At 41.6% G+C, this 21,849-nt stretch overlaps 1 long non-coding RNA gene across 2 annotated transcripts in view; it reads right to left on the reverse strand.

The window, feature by feature from the left end:
• The window catches only part of LOC106037272 (uncharacterized), a 67,685-nt gene extending 47,316 nt beyond the window's left edge, over positions 1–20,369 (reverse strand). For both annotated transcript variants that reach the window (XR_010832029.1, XR_007164102.2), the window contains exons 1-2: positions 19,970–20,369; positions 19,421–19,561 (exon numbers count right to left, since the gene is read on the reverse strand). This is a non-coding gene — a long non-coding RNA (uncharacterized lncRNA). The remainder of the gene's footprint in view (positions 1–19,420; positions 19,562–19,969) is intronic.
• Positions 20,370–21,849: the final 1,480 nt, after the last annotated feature.

The raw sequence follows: 21,849 nt of genomic DNA on the forward strand, positions 1-21,849 counted from the left end.
AAACTCTTCCTTCATGCTTTAGCAGTAAGCATTCCGTGTACGTTCCAGGAACATGAAGAGTTTGGAGCTAACCAAGATAGCAATCAAATGCAAACATCCAAATTAGGGAGAACAAGTGACAGAGCTGCTAACTGGCAGATCCCCGTAGCTTGTTATGTTAACAGGAGTTCAGCTATTGCTATAACAAGGATAACATTACTGACAGATCCCCCGCACACAGGGTACTGAAATCTTGACCCCTGTGAAGTCAGTGGGTGTCTGTCATTACGTTAAATGGGGACGTGACTCCATCAGAACGTGCTAATGTTTCTTTTTTTACTCCCCACACATGAATATGTACCCCTTCCCCCAGAAATACTAGAGTCTCAACAAAACCATCCTTTTCGGGATCAGTCTTGCATAGATAACTGAGAGCAAGAAACGTCCTTCAGCAACCCACTTTCTATGTAGGGCTTACAGAAATAGGGCAGCCCAGCCCCTTCAGACAGCAGCACATATCCCCAAGGTTTGCTGAAGGGCTTTTCAGGTGGCTGAAGAAAACTACTGAACAAGCACATCACAGCGAACGGAGCTGTGGTCTTGTCTGCCAGCTTGGGCAAACAATATGCACAAAGAGAAGACAGGACTCCAGCACACAGGGGATGACAGGACTGGGTCATCTCACAGGAGAAATCTCTCTGCTGTCTCTGTTCATCTGGAGGTCCCATCCTTTGTGTACTTCTGCCAGTAACATCACCCTTCCTCGCTTCTCAAGCCATGCAGACAGCTCTGAGTGATATCCCAGATCACACAGCCCCAGGTGATGGTAGTCACATGCAATTGCCAAAAGCCATGTGGATTCAAGGCCTGCAGCGCCAGACCATGAATCCACATGACTCAGAGCTAGCACAGGGGAATCCAGCAGATCCAGAAAACCCAAGAGTTAGGTCTCTGGCCTGTCAGGTCTCTTGGGTGCTCCAGAAATTGTTCTCTTTCCCTCCCTTGAATCCACCTATGCTCCCCCTGCCAGGGCCCTGGCCTGCTCCAGGAGCTCCTCCACATCACACCTGCCATGTCTTTAGTACCACCAGTATTGATTTTCTCAGGAGATTCTGAGCTGGACCACACCACAGACAATGAGACTTACTACATTTAGACTTACTACATTTAATGAAATATACATATTTCCCTGGTGGTACTATCAGGGCTGCTACCAGGAACCAGTTAGAAACACAAAACTGCCTGCCACCCTAGCAGAGAAGCATGGGTAAGCTTCTGCTCGTTGTACCTGTGAGCTGCTCTCTTCTCTTTGTGCCTTTAATCTAAGCCTTGCGTAAGAGCAACATGCAGAAGAAATGCCTGCTGTTCGGGCTGTGCTGCAGTCAGTAGTTCTAAAGCATTTGAAATCTGTGGGGGGAAACAAAAGGATGTTTAATTTCTGTCATTCCCATATAGAGTGATGCCAGAAAGGCCATTCCAGAAGTGTAGTGAAGTCAAAGTGGACCATAAATTTTAAAAACAACTCTGATCCCAGCACCCCGAAGCTGAGCTGGAGACAGCAGCCTTCTAAAACTACTTTTCAAATACACAAACCATCGTTCATGCCACAGGAAGTTACTACAAAAAGCATGGCATTTTTGTCTGGCAGATTCCAGGAGGAAGCTTTACGTGTGCAGTGGCTGTGTTATTACATGAACCATACAGAGAAGTCCCCAGAACGTTACACAATTCCAGCCCTAAGCTATGGTTGGAAGCTCAGGTCAGATGCCGAGCAGATTTTTGGGAAAAAGAATATACTTAGATTTTGAAAACCGAATTTAAGCTCAGATCCTCCCATGCTCAGGCAAGATAACAGGTGAATTAATACATCTCTCCCCCGCACACCACCCCCAGCTCCCGGAAGGGATCTGTGTGTAGAGTATTATATTAATCACTAAATGCAATCCTCTGCCTTTTGAAGCTAACAGGAAGCTTCCTATTACTTATAGACTCCGTAGCATATTGTTTGTAATAAAGAAGTGCAGAACCAGGCAACTGCACAGCTGATTTTTCTAATCCTGCACTTTTCCAACAGTGTGACACCAACAGCATAGCACTGAAGGTTATTAGTAAATATTAGTAAATTAGCAAATATCAGTAAGTATGCCAGATGGCATGCAGTGGAGGGGGGCACACCTGAACTCTCTGCCTGTGAACAGACCAGGATCATGTGCCATTCCTTCTCCAATCTCAGAGTTTTTGTCATTCCCAAAGCACAGCCTGTAAAGGAATTCAATTCATCTATGAGACTGGATTAGTTAACACAAGGCAGGGATTCACAAAAAGTGCCATTTTTTCCTCTTGACATGGTCCCAAAGCATATGCTTTTGACAGCAACGTCTTCTGCACTCCAGCAGTGATTTTGATTTTCATATTTCAAATTCAAGCCTTATCATTCAATCCTTTTCTCAGCCTCCACTGCCATTTTTGCCTTCATTTCCAATCAGAACTAAACTTACACAGCAGATGCCACCTGGCAGCATGAATACATACATAACTCTCAAAAAAGCTTTGAACACCTTGGCCAACTTGTCACTGGATTAAGAGGTCTCAAAAGACACTGAGATTCCTACAGTTTCAATCATGACCTGGCTGAATATAGAAGAAAGACCCCAAAATAGTACCGCCTTATTATTAGACACTAGAGAATTGACAGAGACCTCTGAGTTTAGGGAATATCAGGAATATTTCCTAACATATGAAACATTTCACTTGCTTTTTACATTGTTAGCCACCAAAGCAATCCCCATAAGACAGCAGGCTTTAAGGTATAGCCACAGGGGATGGGGAGGGAGCCAGCTAGCTGTCCATTGGAAGTCAATTCCTTCCTTTCCTTACTATTGTGGCTCTTTATCTGTGATATTTTATAGACACCAGAAATTCATCAACAGTGAAAAAAGTCACTGCACATCTGTTTGAATCATCGGTGTATTTAAAGATCAACACAGGTGAAAGTTCAGCTTCTGGAAAACAAATACAATCATCACTATCTGTGGTTTGACCAGCCGATGGCCAGCTGGGTCAGTCTTGCAGTCCTAAAGTCCAGAGCTTCTCCACTGTTAAATCATAGCCTAAATGAAGAGACAACTGTTTGTCTGTCTGCTGTGAACCTCTGACATTTTCTCCATTCTGATGCCACCCAGAAGAGGCCAAGGTGTGCAGGATAGTAACCTATGCAAAATAAAATGCTGGTGCCCAGACTTCTCTCTGAGATCACAGGCTAATGTAGGACTTGGCCAATTGAAATGTAATTCTTCTGCACAGACGGGGACAATTTCACTAGAACCCAGTAAGAAATCTAATTAAAAAAAAAAAGACCTTTAGCTCCATATTTCCCTTCATGGTACTTTGAAGAACCAAGTCTAAACTTCTCTTTCGCAGGAGATGTAAAGAAAGCAAAGGTGAGCACCTCCTGGACACTCGTTCCAAACCCTGACCTATTTGAAAAGGTAGGACTGCTTCTATCAACACATCCACACATCCAGAAGAAGAGCGCTTTTGTTCTTACTGACCTTCATGCCACATTTGACTTTTTGACTTCTGAACAGAGACTGGTGGTTCTTTGCAACCCAGAGTAAAGCCCCAGCCTTCCCAAGAGCAGTGAAGTGGCAGGAAGCACTAAGGAGGGCAATGTGCTTTGCTTCAGACCACGCAGTCTGCCCAAGCACAAGGAGCACAGAAGGCAAGCACTGCTCACCACCACTCTCAATCCAAGAGCCAAAGGGCATCAAAGGGACCTCACTGGCATTAGGCTCGGAGGCAAACAGACAGAAGCAGGTCTCAACACAGCTTAAAATTAAGCTGCATAATGCCCTGCCCCTGGAGCTGCAGACATCAGAAGGATGCACGGAGTTCAAAAAGCCACTAGACAGTTTCATGGGAGGGAAATCCATCCTGGGCTGTTAAAGATGAAGACATCACTGATGGCTAAGGGCCAGCCAGCACACAGGGGCCGTTTCTCCTGAGCACTTGCTGCCAGAGGCAGCATGATGTGCCTTTGGTCCAGCGCAGCCATTCTTCTGTTCTTTTCTTGGCCTTCACTGTTAATTTTCTGATTCTTTTCCTAAATTGGGTGTGGAGCAAATGGGAATAAGAGCTCAGATACCTGCCTCAGCTGCTGATGTTGCTAGGCAACAGGACATCCAAAAGTTAGCCATCACAGCCATGGCCTTGAGCCCTGATGGGGAATTTAGGGCTGGGTTTTAAAGGTTCCCCCCCTACAAGCAATCAGCAGAAATGAAGTGCCCGAATACCTTTCCACACATCGTCCTAAGCACTGATCTTGCTATGTGTTAGTAATCTTTGCAAACCACAGTGAGCTCCTCTGATGTAAGCAAGCAGCTGGGTGGTGCCTTCTGTCAAAGAATGGTATCAGAGGTCCATCTAGGCTCATAATCTGCTCTGCGCTATTCCATCAGCAGCCTGAATAAAAAATAGCATTGCTCCTATCTCCCAGTGGATTAATTGCTACTCTGGCCATAAGTCAGTGAAAGAAAATGTCATAGCTTTAACGTGAAGTTTGCAAAGCTGAAACAGGCAGGCAGGAGCAGGGAAAGGCAGAAAATTTGTCTTGACAAAGCAACAAAAGATCACAGAAACTGCCAGGACAGAGAGGGGCAGGCAGCCTGGCTGTAAGTATCATCACTGGCAGGGCCTGCTGTGACACTGCAGCCATACCCAACTAATTGCAGCACAAACACCAAGACACAGCCAAAACGTTCACTGGAAGGTGCCAGTTCCTGGAGGGTGCTCTGCTACAACATTATTCCAGCTTAGGTTTGATGTACTGACATGGCCGTGCATGCGGCAGAGTCCCCACAGATATTCCTGTTGACTCACGTCCAAGTTTTGACGGGATGCAGGGCGCTTGCTTTGTAGGGCCAGTCTGTTAACGTGAGCTAGGAGGACCCTGAGATGCTCACTGTTCCTGTGTCAGCATGAAGCACTGCTTTGCTTTCTCTGCGATAGCCTCCTGGCTTTTCAATTAAGCAGCCTCCCTCTCTCAGTGGCTGATAATTACTCTGCTAAGACAAAGCCTAACCAGGAAAAAAAAAAAAAAAAAGAAATGTTATTTCAGGTATTTCCTGTCAGTTAGATCCAGACAGTAAAATTCACTTAGCAAACTATCACCTCTCCTCCACACTACCAAGTTCAGCTCTCAAAAGTTTTCCTGTCAGATCACTGGACTGAACAGCCTTGGATGAGGACTGCGTTGCTTATGAGAAGCCCTGTCCTCTGGCTTCCATCTCTCATGGATGCCCATGCCTCCCCAGACCAGAAGACAGGATATGGGAGGGCATCTATAAGGAAGAAATTACCTAATGGATTTCTGTATTCACCTAATGGATTTATGTATTCAAAAGTATGTTTTTGTAATGCAGCTTAACAGAACATCCCAGACTAAATACCACCAGCACTGAGCTTTGCTTGACGCCAGTCCATATTCGCTGGATATGGATCTGTTTTCTTTTTCTAAAAAAGCTCCACATCTAAAACAGCGCTCCTTTGCTGTTCTGTTTGATCTTGCTCAAATATTTATAACATTCCTGAGCAAAAATGCATACCAATAGTACATGTTCTTTAGATTTCCACAGTGGCAAGAGAACTTTAGAAGCAGATTTCTTTTGTAGCTAGGGCCTTTTTTTCCCTCATTTAATACAAACACAGTGTCTTCAAGTCCTCTCCCTTAATAAAGCTTGTTTCATGCTGAATGTGAAATAAATAATTGCATTGCGCTCTTTCTTAAATATTATATCTAGATGGCCAAAAACTGAACTAGCTAATAATGCTCTTGGCAGATAAATTTTTATGCTATTATGAAATAAAAGCAAATTGATATAAGATTAAGGTACTAGCCTACATTTCTTTTAAAGTCTGAATTATTACTTCATTGATTTTTTCCTACAATGATATAGAATCATACAATAAAAAAGGCTCCACAAGCAATACACTCCTGGAATCTTCAGCACCAATGAGAAATGCAAGCGTGATGCATGCTCCATTATGCTAAGTGGAAATTAATATATGAGGTCTTTTTGACATTAAACATTTAAAATAAAGGCAGGTAAAAGACGGGCAAGAGAAAAGGATCATCATATCCATTTCATGAGCTAAAGGAATAAGTTTAGAACGAGGTCACCAGCTCTTCTTCTGTGTCTCACCAAACCTTAAGTCCTCCACCATGCTCCTTCCCACACCACTGAAGCTCTGTGTGTGCCAACGAATCGCTCTTTCTCCATGCTCCATCACCTAGACAGGGTCACAGAAGACTGTAGCAAGCACTTACAACCCTGTTTCTCTGTACCCATTCAGTGTCTCAGCTCAGTTCACAGAGATTTTGAGGAAGGAATTGTCTTTTTGCTCCACGTCATAGTAAAGAGTGAGCTGTGCTGTTGTTTGGTGCTTACCCAAGTCTGGTAATGAGCTTTTTTCCCCCCTGACTATGCAGTAAAGCAACACATAGAAAGTTTATACTTGCAGACTAAAACATTTTCTATAATTTGCAGCATGTTTAGCAAGAGAACACACATATGCTTTGCACAAGTTTTCTTGATACATCAACTGATGACTCAGCCTGTCTGTCCCACAAAATATTTCAAAAGCATCTCAGACAAAGTTACTGCTCCAGCAGACAGCTGTGCACTAGCTTGCAAATTATACTTCTTATGATATAAACTTGACAAAAGTTGTGGCATTCGGGAAACCCCAAGGTGTACATCCACATTCAGGCAAGTCAATATTGGGTTCCTAAGGGGAAAGTGCTGCCTCACCCACCAAATAAAAAGTGGCCCCTAACACCTGCTGTAACTTTGCCCCCCACACGTTTTCCAAGCCTAGCACCTAGTTTTTTTAAACTTCATGTCTTACAAGAGTAAAGCTCACACAGCTTTCTCATGCAGGATTGGGATGGATTTCAGGGTGACCTAGCATGTAGAGAGGTGTTTTTTTCCTGGTGCATCTTTTATCTCAAAAGTATTACATCTTATGTGACTGAAAAGAAGAGGTGCAGAGACTTGGGGATTTGTCTAGAATAAAACAGAAAGTTGAGTCACAAAACAAGATCCATGGGCTGCTACTCTATAAACACACAAAATAGACCTCTGGGTTGGACTTCCAGCTTTTTCCTCACACCTCCTGGATCCAGGTGAACATACAAGAGCTAGATGAGCTCTTTGATACCTTAATTTAGGCAAACAAGTCATTGGCTCCCCCCCATCCTGAAATGCTTGCACTGCTTGAAAATTGCAAGAAGTCCATTTGAGAGACTATCAAATTAAGCATTACATCTCTCTCTGCTGTGTGATTCTGAAGAACATCCACGTCATGCCAAACAGGTCTTTCCCTGGAGCAGTTAGTTTATTCTCTTTCTGGTCACCAGAAGAGTTCCCTGCACATAGCAAGAGCAGCATTCATCACTACTCTTCCAGTACCACAATGCTGCTGGAGGAAAGAGGTGAAATTAGATGCCTCCAGCTGCAAAAAGAAGAGGAAGAGGAAGCATACCCAGGCTGATAGAGAAGAGCTCACAAACAGCCACCAGGAAGGACCTGGGATGGTTTCAAGTAGTGAGGAGCAACAAAAAGCAGAAAGGAACCTTCTCACAGTCTCCATCTCCAAACCTTTAAAACTGGTAACCAGGAAAGGAGTACAAATCAATAAGTAAAACCCAAGTCACCCCAATATTGAAGAAAAAATCCAATACCAGAAAATTATGACCTAATCACATCTCTCTACTTGAAGGATCTGAACCATCTCTCTGTGGGCTGGCACAGCCAGGGCAGACGTCAGACAGCCACAGCATGCAGCCAGTAGCACTTCTCAACACAAGGGCATGGATCATTCAACCCACACACAGAGATGCAAATATCAGGCTCTATAACACTTCTAAGCGCGTTATCAACTGAGCTCCATAATGACTGTCTCCTAACAGATACGGGAACAGCAGAATCACATACAAAATCACATATTTGGTTAAATGTGAAGTCCTGATCTGAATGCCAATGAAAGACTGGTATATGGCACATCCATGGAAGATGTGAGGTTGGCATCGGTCCATTACTGTTTAACCACAGCCCACTGGAGAGAGCTCACAGCAGACACAAAGGTGTGTGAGCTCAGTTCCTGAAGCAGCTTTATTTCTGCCTCCCACATCAGTTTTTGTGAGACTTCTGCCTTCATTTCTGATGATTCCCTGTTTGGCAGTGAGCAGGGGGGTGGTAGAAGGGAGAGGCGGTGGGGAGGGTTATAATTCTGCTAGCTCTCATCTGCACTGGCACCCCATGATAGCCTCAGGTTTGGAAACACTCCTGTCATTAGGAGATGAACCCTTCATGAAATATTCAAGTGCTTGCTTACTGCATGCACAGTCCTCCCATGCAAAGTAGAAGTGCTTTCACCATTCATATCCCAGCATCTTTCCAAGCAACACATTTAGGGGGAAAAAAGGGAACGTTACTAATGAGCACACACTTTGCATCGTTTGCACTACAGAAACTCTTTTCACATTCCAGATCCCATCAGTACAAACTGATTTGGGACAGACAGGAATGCTCCGGTCTTCCCTTGTCAAGGAGAGCTGGTCTTGGAGAGAGGGAGCAAATGAATGAAGGGAAGATTCAGAGGATGTAAGCCTGACTGCTGTCAGCTGAGCCTTGCAGAGGAACGAAGGCATTCTCAGCAATCATTCATTCAATGGACACTAATACATTACCTTGGGATGGGCACATCGCTAGTGCTGAGCAGCATTTTGCTAATCCAGCCAGGAAATAAACAGCCCCTTTGCATCACGTCTCTCTCAGCTGTATGTGGCTGCAGGTCAAACTGAGTTGGAAATTACATCAGGCCAAACATCTGAGCAGTCTTTTGTCACCATAAATGCAACCTAAAATTATGTGCTTTTGTTCTTTTGCCCACGCCCAGCAGCAGAGAAGCACAACCACCTCCGAGGCATTGGCTGCAGCTCTCTGCTGCTCTGGGCACACCCTACACACTTTGCTCTCCCCACGGCGAGCAAGTAGCACATGAATGCTGCCAGTGTCACGGATATTCAGAGCAGGAGCCCATTTCCTCACATGGGAACATGTACCCCAGCTATTGGCTTATATTCATATTTACTAGTTTTAGCCCTGAGCATAAGTACGACTGGAAAGACACATGAAGCGAACAGAGCTTAAACAAACAAACACAAACAAAAAAACCAACAACAACAATGAAAAAAGAGATGGGGGCTCAGATACCCTCAGAGCTGATGTGGAGACAGCCTTTGGGCATGCAGGTGAGTCCTGCGCTATGGTTGGGTCAACACATTTCCTGCTTCTTCAGCTGTAACAGAGAACTGACAGCTCTACCTTGGAAAACTAGACCCCAGGTAAGAATAATTAAACAAAAGCCTGACAGCTTTTGTCTAGGAAACTGCAGTCCAGCTCTTTCCCTCTGTGTCTCATGGGAAGTGCATTTTGGATCCTTCATAACCCTCTGACTCAAGATTCTTACATGGACTGGACTCTTCAGATACACACAAAATACAAGCTACAGCCTCTTCTGCCCCGACTCTGCTTATAACTCACTGATATTTCTGCAAGCGCCAGATCACAATCTCTGGGCAAGAAGTTGAATGTGTGTCTTTGTTTTTTTTTTTCCTCCCTCATTTTATTAGAATAATAAAGGGTGAGGGACAGCATTCTGTAGAATAACCTTCATTTAATAAAAATTCATTTGCTGTCAAAAACCTTTTAATGGAAAATTTTAAACAAGCTCTAAGGGCAGCATAACCCACCTCTTGCCTGTAACCCTCTACATTCATATTTACAGCAGTGCTCTCCCTGTGCTTGCTCCAATACAGATCACATCTGCAGCTTTCAATCCCTCAGGTTCAAGACTTAAGGCAAAGTGTCCTCTTTCATGCAAACTGCCCACTTTGTGAAGATTCTTGTAGCTTTTTATTTCCTCAGTGGCTAATTTCTAAGTAATATGCACATTTTGTACAAAAATAATGCTGGAGGTTAAGTCAGATTAAAAATAACTTTGTCTTTCCTTTTCTAGAAAGATATTTTTACCTGGACCATTTCTGTAACACAGCATAACTCCAAAAGACCACATTGGCACAACTAAGGGAATGGGAACAAGCAACACAAGAGAGAGACAAGAAAGTCTTAAGTTGGCTCCATCCTCACAGCCAGCATCTTAAGAGCCTCCAGTGATAGTTTTCACCTGACTTTTAGAGCAAAATTATCACCAGCAACTTGAGTCCCCCCAGGAAGAGCCAGACTAGAAAAAGAAAGTGTATTGAACTTCCATAAGCATCCTCCATCTATAAACCCGTTTGACAGAAGAATGGTATTTCTATTCACCACCATTAAAAACCAATCTAATATTAAAGATCACTTCTAAATATTTCCTTGAGCCGCCAGCCAGTTTTTACCTCCATGCACATGCCAAACAACAGGAAGCGCAGATACTTTCCCAGCTCTCAGAAGCCTCACTAGACAGCTAATTCAATTGGCTTCTTCACTGCAATACAGTTAATGTCAGCAAGCTGAAAATCTGAAGATATCATGCCTGTATATAACTACTAAGATAATCCATCTCAGGATTGTAACTGAGTCATATAATCGATTTCTGCTGAAAGAAGTGCCCAACACAAGACATCTAGCTTCTCCTGGCTACTTCTAAGCATAGCTTGAATAAAGGTCCTGGAGGTATAAGAGATCCATTCAAGGAGAGTAAAACATAAGGAGGAGTACTTTCCTCTTTCAAGCACAGTAAGTACTGTAAAACCGGATGAAATAAAACTAAAGACTAAGAATTGTAATGATGTTGGCACCACGTGGAAACAAGAGACCAATAAAAAACACTGTGGTGTCCAAATACCAGGGCTCATATCGAGACACAAAAAAAGCTTGCCCACCTTATCAAAGGTGGCAGGGAGGACAGAATTTTTTTGGTTTGCTGCAGAAAGCAGCAAGAACAAAGCACCACAGCATCCCATGCTCCAAAGAAGAGTCCTGAAGGCATGACTGAATTGAAACTTTAGAATAAAGTTCCTATTCTCACTCACAGCTGAGGAAAACCTCCTCATTTTTCAAGGTTTCACTTGCAATAGGCCTCACTAATGGAGGGAGAAAAAAAAAAAAACTCAAAACAGCACCCTGTTTTGTCTTCCCACAAGTCGCTGAGAGCAGAGACTACTCATTTCTCCTACTTGCCCTGTCCTTTGGGTGCTCTAATCTTTCCTTAGGCTTCAAGGCAGGCCTTTAATACAGAATGAGTCATTGATTTTTCACAGGCATGCTAATGTTTATCTAAAATATTGCTAAATTATCAGCTAGTGATACATTCAATTAAACGGACCTTATCACTTCCCCCTCACACCACCACCCATAAGTACTTGACAAAGCTGCAGATACCAGCTCATGTTGTGTGGGTGGTGGGAAACCCATCTCTGGCCTGCAGGTGGCTATTCAATAACCCTGGGCACTGGAGATGGGGAAACACAAGGTGCTTGAAGAAAGAGCTAAATTGAGATCAGAAAGACAAGAGAAATTCACTGAAGGATGTAAAGCTCAATTACTCATCTTGGCAGACGTGTAAGATGTTTTCCCTCTGCACATTCACCCTATTTAATGCAATGAGCATGTAGAATGTTCTCCAGAGAGCTCAGCATGCACAACTCAGTCCATGCACAATTCATTAGTGTGTGGGATCTCTCACTATCTGCCAGAACTGGCTGGAGATTTTTGGATGGAAGAGATTTGCCAGAAAAAAATACTCCTACAGAAGGATCAAGAGTGTTGCACAGCAAAGCACTGATGCCACTGGTCTTTTGGCAGGCAGCTTCGTCCCGAGCTCCAGCTACCCAGGGCCCTCCTGCAGACACTGCCAGCCCAGGCAGCCCACCCACCCACCATCCTGGGGCTAGAGGCAATCCAGTATCTCAGAGTTTGAGGGAAGCAAAAGGTTTGAGAAGTGAGCTGGATCTTTGTCTTCTCTGACTTCTTTGGTAAGAAAAGCACACTGTTTGGTGCCAAACACTAAAACTTGCCATGGCTGAGATTTTCCAAAGCTTCTTAAAGTATTTGGACACTTAATTCTCACAGCAATCTCAAAGAGGCTTTCAGGAGCCCAGCTGACCTATGCAAGTATTCACGGGAAAGACCAGGTGTCTGTAGAACCAGAAAAGTAAAGGGCAACTGTTTCAGAGCAAGAATCCATAGCCAGTAAGTTTTGTGCCAATAGTGAGGAGGGAGAGTGGCTACCCTACTGCCAGGTGTTAGCATCCTTTGAACCAAAACATTGCTTAGAAAACAGAGAATATAAACTTGGGATCCCAGAGCTGGAATTCAAGCAGACAAAATTTAAGCAGACAAACTAAGTTAGTTGCCTGGACTCATTTCTAACCAATGAAGAAACGGAAACTTCTAAGTATCAGTGCATCTGACTGATTTTGGATAGCTGTCACGGCATGAAATAAATCACCTCTTAAGAAAAGCCATTTCTCTCCATCAACTTTGAAGGGAGTCCAGACAAGATGTCAGATGGGCCGCTTGCAGTGCGGATGTCTACTCATTGAAGAAGATGAATCCCAGCTCAGAATGTCACCCCAGCCCCAGGCACTTCTCTACAGTACTGGAGGTAAAAGCTGTATTAATCAAACTGGGAGAGATGAGGTATTTGTTACGCTTACAGACAAAGGAAGATTCCAGTCAATAGCAGTTGTAAGTTCTAGTAACAAAGCAGGTAAAGCAATCTCACAGCTGGCGGCTTGTTTCCTTGCGAAGCTTAAGAGTTGTGGTTTTGCAGACTGGACATATGGTAAGATGGACTTTTGCTCAGCCTCAGCACTGTTGTTCTTTTGTTCTCATTAAAAAAAAAATCTTTGCTACTACTTCTAGAAGAACACTATGATTACTTTAAGTCCTCTAGAGTGGCAAAATTACTACGTGCTCCAAAGAAAACCCCACACAAGTGAGAAACTATGGCAGGCATGACCAACACAGTAAAACCCAAAAAGGGGCAGCTTCTATTAGTCTGCTGCCAAATCAAGCAAGGGTGTGAGAGACAGTTGAGGGATGACATCCTTATCTGGCCAAACACATCACGTGGTCTAAAACAACAGTGCTCAGAGTGGATGCTCAAGGACGTGCAAGCCTTGAAGACACTGTCTCATGCCTCTTGTCCAGTATAATTCTCAAAGCCCCTCTCATTCCCTACCATACCTCACCCCTTACACACTTTCAATGGAGCCCCAAAGCCCCCTTAGGAAGAGGAGGTGGACCAAGCGCAGGATGCTGTGAGAGAGGAGATGGAGGCATGTTCCCTAGCAAGGAGCCACTCTTGGGAAACCCCACGGATCATGAGTCCCAGAACACAAGCACGCATGCCCCAGCAGTAGTATGGAAACCACTGCCATCAGGGGGTCCAAGTGTAGCCCTCACATGGCCCGCTGAATGGTCATCACACATGCTCACAAACAGGTAAAGCCTAACTTCCCTTCCTGCCCCACACAAAGACTTCAGAAAATCAACAGGTCGCAAGAGATGAATACAAAACCAGCCCATGGAAAGGTCTCCACCTGTTCCACGGACCGCCAGAGAATGGGACAAGGCCCAGGCTGTATTCAGAAAAATCTCTTACAAACCCAGCTCCAGGACAATCAAACATTTTTTTTAGCTCACATATCAATACCAGGTAATTAAAATCAGCTACGCAATAGTTGCTTTGGGATTTTTGTTATGTGATTTTGTTCCTTAACATTACATTTTCAATGCAAAATATGAAAGCTGAAAACCTGCAAGAATTCCCCCAGCAATGCTCTCACTGAAAGAAAGTGATACGCTTAAAACACTATTGATTTAACCTCTGAGGGATCTATACATCAAAGAAAGCTGACACTCCCAGCTCACTGCCAAATTGAAATGAAACTCAGCAAGCCACCTAATGATGGAAGGACAAGGGCAATAAACTCCAGAGGAGTTAGTTAGCCTCTAACAGAGTTGACGCCTCCATAAGGCACCTCCCTGGAGAAGAGAACAAATCCCACATGTTACCCACCCATTAAACCAATAAATATTAATATTTAAACTGAAGACCTGTATATTTGCTTGCTTGATTTTCATTATTGCCCAAAAGATGAAGTGCACATGGGATACAGAACAAAGGTTCTGTTGCTTCAGCAGTTACCTACACGAGATCAAAGACTGAAATACAGTTAATGCTAATCAAAATAAATAAAAGATTTCTGCCTGAATGCGATTTAATGCCATAAAACTGAAGAAATTCACTCACTGCCTGATGTAATTTAAGCTCCACAGGCAAGTGCACCCAGCACTAACACCCTAGACACCACATTCCCAGAAAGATGCAGGTGTACAGATTTCTCCAATGCATTCACTTTTGCACAGTTCTGAAAAAAAAGATGATTAAAAGAAAAATCTCACTTTCAATTGATATTTACTATGCCCACTATAGTCACTGAACAGATGGTAAGTATACAGTGGCAGTAATAACATTATCTGCAGCAGAAATATAGAAGCAAATACCATCAGCGTTGATACTTCAAGTATCTGTCCAGAAACATACATAGTCGTTCATTTAAATAATATATTGACCATACAGACCCTCAGACGTTCTCAAAAATTTATCTGCTTCAATCCTTTGTCTGATTTTTTTTTCCTAAATCAAAGTTACTATTGGATCTTGAGATGTGCATTCTAATTGCTATAAATAAATCATGAATGATTGGCTCAATGTATTTTTCCATGGCAACTCCTGCGTCACAGGCAGTGTTACACTTTTGAAAGAGAGATGTGTTTTTTGAAAGAGGCAGAGATTCACATTTAGGATAGAACTCAGTCCAGTTTTGCAATTTGTTTGACTAGACATATATTAGTAATGAAATAAAACAGTTTTAGACTAATTTTAGATAGTTTAATTATGCACCAATGCCTATATGGTATCCTTTACCAGTAGAGAGAGCTGCATGATGAATTCAATATAAAATAAGGCTATTTGATTATTTATGCACAGATGCTGTGCAACATCTCCTCAAACATGCAAGAAAAAAAAAAATCACATACCAATAAAACCCTGTTTTGTTTGTCTTGCATTCAAGAAACCTGTCTCCTGAAGCTTCCAGCATGAAGGGGAAAGAAATTATTGTCCTGAGGCCTATGATCTCATCCATAGCAAATGGACCAAGCAAAGCACAAGGACCACCTTGCAACACACAGTTTGACCCTGGTAATGCAAAACAAGCAAAACATGAGCAACAGATAAATTTTGTTTGTTGGTTTGTTTTTTTGTTGTTGTTTTCTTTTTAAAGGAAAAAGGAAAACGCACAAAGTGCACATTTCCAACTATTTCCTGAATTGAACATTCAGTAATTTACAGTGCCAACATCAATTTTTGCTGAAGGCAAGACTTGTACGCCAAGTTGAGAGTTTTGCTATCTGAAGTCCAGTAAGCTTCCACTATTCACTAAAAAGAAAAGTTTAATGGAGCCATTCCCACGAGACTGTAACTAACCGATAGATCATGGGTATGGCTGATATCCCAGGCATCCTTTCCCCTTTCTGAGCTTGATCCAGAGCATCCCAAGCACTTAAGTTTTCAACCTAACTCTAACCAAACCATGGTTTGGCTTTAAACTTACGCAGATACAAGTACTGTTATCTTGGAGAAATATTAAAAGCACACTTAAAACAGAAGGCAGAGAATCCTATTTTGAAAATTAGCTGTCAGGACTCTTAATCAAGAAGTAAAGCCCTTTGTACAGTTTGCCTCTGAGCAGAGGTTTTTACATTGGTTATTTACTCTGCATTTTCTAAGCAGTGTATATTTATGACATCCACTGCCTACATTACAGAGTTTAATTTCCATTTATTCAGCAGCATTCATGTTTACATTCAGTAACCTGCAGGAGACAACACATACCTCTGTTAAACAGCCATTTGTGGAATAAAATTTACAGTGATGTACAAACAGGCCCTGTTATTTCCAGTTCATGGTGAGCATCAGGAGAGCAGAGTGAATTATCCATGCTGGGTAACAATTCTGCCTAAACTTTTTCCTAGCAGGAAGCAGAGTTTTCACTCTTATGAACACTTGTCTGTTTTCCAGAGAAAATGTTGAGCTGTCATTGTATATTTTAGTCAAAACTTTGATGCTTTCATTTTCAAAAGTTTTCGATTTGTTTGAAGAAGAAATCTGCACTTTCAATGCATATGTTTTCATCAACTGTTTCCAAAAGGGAAAAACAAAGATAAATATCTGCCTCTGAAAAATTGCACTGGACAGCATGTTCCTTGATATTATCAGTAAAATAAAAAAAAAAGTTTTATTTGACAGGAGGGATTTTTTTTTTCATTATAATAGCCTACGTGGTTTCTAAAGGAACTGAAATTCTCAACTGTTCAGTCTAAACTTAGCCCAACTAACGATGCAGTTCCAGAGGTAAACTTCAGATCTTGCATGGATTATAAAAAGTCTCTTAATAACTACAAGTGATTGTTAACAGCAATAAAGCTATCTGAATAACAACAATCTGGCTAATGGTAATTATTACAGCTATCCTGCTAAGGTACCTTACTGTCTCAGAGCTTCTAGACATAAGGCCAAGTGAGAATGGCTTGTACTTCATCATACCAGTAAATCAAAATCACTTTAATTATTTTCCAGTGGGACTCCAAAGATTTCAAGTCAGCATGGCACGAGCCATATGTTTCTTTCCATTCAGGCAACATTGCTAATTAGCAAAGTTGGGGAAATCCTATCTCAAAGTGATAAACTACAAAGCTCAAAAGCTCAGCATATGTTTACCTGAGAAAGAGAAGTAATTTTAATTACAATGAGTACATTTGCTGCTGTACTAATAAGGAGGCTTCTAGGCTAAAGTATGAAATGACTTGATTACATCCTCAGCTGGTGCAATGTTGTTTCACAAAGCAGCTATGCTGAATTATGCCATGTCAGGCTGTAGCCACTTGTGTTGCTCATCATTAAGTGCATATAATGATGTGAATACCTCAGGCCCAACATTTCTTTCACAGGGGACGGACTGAAGAGGGACTTGCAAGATCATCACTTTTAGAGACTTGATGATGTCTGCTTTCTTTGAGGTGGGGCTTCCCCCTCCCAAAGAGAAAAGGAAACATTTCAGGAATCAGAAGACTCCTGTCATGAAGGGGTCATTCACCATAGCAGACTTTAAGACAAAATTTGTTGACAGTCAGCTTACAAGAGTCTGCTCAAAAAGGGCTAAAAATGAAATTGTTGACACCAAAGTTTCTAACTTGGTACAAGATCAAACAATTTTGGATCTTTCCAGATCCCCTCATCTTGTGATTAGCACAGCTTCAACCAACAAGGACATAAATCCAAACATAGCTCATCTCAGGTGGATTCTTCCAGCCAGTTGCAATACACTGAACTCCTTAATAAATTCAGCTTCAAGATTGTGTTTAGAGAGCACCAAGGGAAAGGCCTAACCTCACTAAAGCTGTGAGGTTGAACGTTAAGACAGCAAACCAGTAACATTGCCGCAGTATTCTGTCATGCTACTGTGCAAAGAGGGCACAAGTAGTAAGACCCATCAGTATGGGTTGGAAATGAACAGAACTGACACTCTCTTGCCTGGTTTTCTTTATTTCAGTGTCATCCTTCAGCTGCCACAATGGGGTATTTGTAGTTCTCTCCCCTTTGTTTCTATTCAAGAACAAAAAGCAGAACAAATGAAAGGAGGACAGGACTTTGCTAATAGCGCTGTTGCTTCAGCAACTTCAGAAAGAAGGGGTAAAATGTTTCAAAGATTTTGAAAGAGCAGAGCTAATTTAGTCAGATGGAGAGGTGTTTTACTTCCAGAAGCACCTCTGAAGAATGCACCTCGTAGAAGAATGTGAATGTTAAGGGAGTTGGGGCTAGGAGGCTGCTCCCGTTACCTCCTCTCTGAGCAACTGCATCCCTGTTCCTCAAACCATCAAGGTTTCATTGAATCAGTATTTTTGCATGACAAAGCTGTTCCAGCAAGGTCATTGTTCAAAAGCCAAAGCATGTTTCCTCCCACACCTTCTGCCTCTAGAGTTGCTAGAGCTATGAATGAATACTTTGTTTTCTCCTTTTTGAGATATGAATGAATACTCTGTTTAAGAAAAAAAAAATCTATTAACACCAGATAATTGCTTACTTAACTCAAAGTTTCCAGATACACAACATAACACTTTCTCAAATTGCAGTCATCAGTACCACTTACCAGAGCGACCTCCTTAATTTATCTTTTAGTCAGTTCCACTGTGAATGCATCCAAGTATACACAACTTCCTACAAAGCTGTTATTTCCCTGCCTTATGCTCCTTCTAATGCCTCCCCATAGGTAATTCTTCACCTGTAATCTCTCTTGGGATTTTTCCAAACACGTATCTCATGTCCTGCATCTTCTCCCAAAAGCTGGCTGCAAAATACCCTACTTTTATCAAGCTTGACTTTCAAATGAGTGGAAGGGGAGGAGAAAGTGATTGTAAGGAAAGAAAAAAATATATATCCTTCAGGTTTTTCAGGGCATTAATTGTAAATTAAAATATTATTTAAAGAATAAGTTTATATCTATATTTAGAGCTTGGTACGTCTAAATTATGTAGTTACGAACACGACATTAGCATAATTAACAACCTACACTACAAGTACACTGAAATTGTATACCAATACACAGCGGATACTATATAGTCACTTTTCCCCCCCCCCCCCCCCCAAAGGAACTTTAAATAGATCTTTCAAAATTATTGATTTGAAATTAGAATGATTTAAGTCTAGAAAATACTAGGTTATTTTGCAAAATTAAGACTGACCCACTTTACAACAGGAAAAATAACTTGTCTCAACAAGGGTGAAGGAAAATTGCTTCCCACTCAGGTACATTCACCAATGCATTTGAAAGGCCAATTTTCCCCACACGTTATATTTGCTTTATTTTTTTTTAAAATAAACACATACACTGACCAATACTATAGTCTGAAATGAGCTGCTCCAGCTGAAGTCTCCATCCTTGGAGATATATAGAAGTGAAAGGGCCCTGTAGACAGGGCTCTACAAGTTTCAATAGTCATTAAAACATGGTTTAAGGTTCTTTCAAAATCTACCCCTACAACTCTCCACCCCAAAATAATATTTGGCTCAAGAACATAATAAAAAACAGGTTTAACAGACTGCAACATTCAATGAGAACACATGCTCCTTACAGCACTTCTGGAGAGGAGCATTACTCTATGGTGAACAAAAATAAAATTGAAGCACTCTTAACAAAACTATATTGTGACAAACATCAAAGTACAAGAAGAAACATTAAAAAATGGTCAAAACAAAAGTGGAGAAAGAGAGAAGATGCTTCATGAGAAGCTACAAAATGTAACCTTACCTTGTTTGTGGGAACTCTGTTGAAGACGTGACGTAAGACCCTTGTAGTAAGCTGGTGTATCTTCAGCACAATATTTTCCATGCACTTCTAAGATGTTATGATGTGAATATATAATCATTTTCCTGGGGTCCTTGGAGTCTACTGCAAGCAAGTAAAAGAAAAATTCATGACTTCCCTATCTCTCTGTTTCAAAGAACCCTGTAGTAAGTATTGTAGCCAACGTATTTTGACCTACATATAAATATTCAGTAACCAGTCTACAAAGCATCACTTTACACCAGTTTTTCAGAATGCTATCAGAAAGGTTTTTAAAAGGATTTTACAGACTGTATACATAACTTTCTCTTTTCCTCACTCTTTTAAGTCACTTTTTTTGTGCCTGCAGTCTATCTTCATATTTAGTAGCCCTCCCAAACCCGTTACAAGCCCTGTTTTCCTTCATAATTTGCATGCATAATTTATTTACTAGGCACAGTCATTTCAGCCCCTCTAAATATTTATTTCCAGAAAGAACAGGTTCTGCTGAGCCTTTATTAGTTGCAGTCTTACCTTCATGCTAACCTCCCTGCCTCCACCATGACCCCATAGCAACAGCATCCAATTATCTATGCCCATCTTTTCCCTCATTCTGTGGAAACTGAGTCTTTTAAATTCAGAAGCCTAGCTCTTTCCTTCACCTCTACAGCTTAATATACAAGGTCAAATCTAACATTTAAGCAATTTCTGTTCCCAAAAGTCCATGGTCCTTACTACTACTTTTCTCCAGAACCTGCGATCTCTAGCATTGCCTATCTAGTTTTTTCTTTTGCAACTTTCATCTGAATTCTAGTATCCCTAATTTATTGAAATCTTCCATTTTCCACCCAATTATAACCTGATAGGGGAAGGTACTTATTAGTTCTCTTAATTTGTATACTGCTTCCTGCCTGCTTCAAGCAAAGCATGAATTTTTTACCTTACTTAAAAAGGACGTATTTCAGGATAAGGGATTGGCTTTCTATCTGTGACTCTACAGTAATTCACTGATTAGTTGTATGCTCTCATTTTGATCAAAATAAAGGGCACAAAAATGATGCTGGTCTTCCAAGTTAATCAGCTTCCCTTCAGAGAAATAAGCTGCAGAGTTAACCACAGGTGGAGCCCATCCTTATTCTAATTGTTAACTCCCCACACAAGTTTGTGACAAAGAAGCAGTCTAATGCTTTGGCAGAAGTTACATGATTTGCGACATTTCCTATAATATATAGAATTAGCAGACAATGTGTTTTTCCCAATTTTCTGCAAGCAATATTCTCTCTCTCACATACGTATGCACACGTTTGCAAGAGAAATAATCACCACTTCTCAGCCAGCCAACTCTCCAGATAATGGACCTTGTTCTACCTTCAGACTCTGAACTACCAGAGTCATTGCTGAAAGGTCAGCATTTAGTCACAGCAATGTTATTTAAAGATTCTTTCTAGCACTTGGAAGAGTAATTAATTATTGTAACATGGTTTATTAGCTGCCACCCTTGGAGACCACCTGCTTTACTGCTTTGTCAGCAAAGCTCTGTTGGTAGTAGAATACTCTCCAGCCGGCTGGAGAGTCTCAGACAAACACCACAAGAAGTAACACAGCCTGGCCTGGACTGGCAGGATACCCACCTCCTGTTCCTAGCTCTGTTCTCAATCTCCTCCGTGACTGGAGGGAAGCAGCCTCACTCTGCACCGGTTCTGTCTTGTATCAGGGCACAGACCACAGCCCTGGGAGGTGTCTGTGCAGCACCTACCAAAAACAAGGCTCTAAGTCTCAGTATCCAGAAGAGTGGGTGACAAAACGGTACGGCATCTCAAAGGAAGCATCGGATACCGATGTTTTGTACAGTATAAGAACTTCTACCACTTACTATGAGTGAAAATCATGGTGATCATTTAAAGTCCCATTAAAAAAAAATAAAAAAAATAAAATAAAATAAAAATAAAGTTTTTTCATGGGGAATTAGCAGTAACAGTATGTTTTCGTACACAGTAGTTATTACAGTTAAAATATAAATAAAAATGGTGTGTAAGAAATGCACATATACATCACCTTATAGATATGAACGAACTGTGAATATACATTTGCTTCCAATGAGGAGCACTATATTCAAATTCTGGATGAATTGCAAGGTGTTTAATGCAGGGATCAAACCCAAACCAAACAAAATACCATGTGTTGATTCTTAGCCTCCAGGAACAATACATTTGAATACCAACCTCAGCATTTTACGGCAAAGAAAGGGAATGGATACATTTTTCTATAGAAATACAAAACTTGAAGAGCTTTACTATTTTTTTGGCATTTATATTCAGTTTGCAATACATCTACATCAATCACCACCCACACGTGCTTTGAAGACTGAAAGTAGATAGTAAGTCTAGCAGAACTTCATGGTGGGAGTTGCGGGT

The sequence above is a fragment of the Anser cygnoides genome, chromosome 5 (assembly GCF_040182565.1).
Source record: "Anser cygnoides isolate HZ-2024a breed goose chromosome 5, Taihu_goose_T2T_genome, whole genome shotgun sequence".
Taxonomy (NCBI): domain Eukaryota; kingdom Metazoa; phylum Chordata; class Aves; order Anseriformes; family Anatidae; genus Anser; species Anser cygnoides.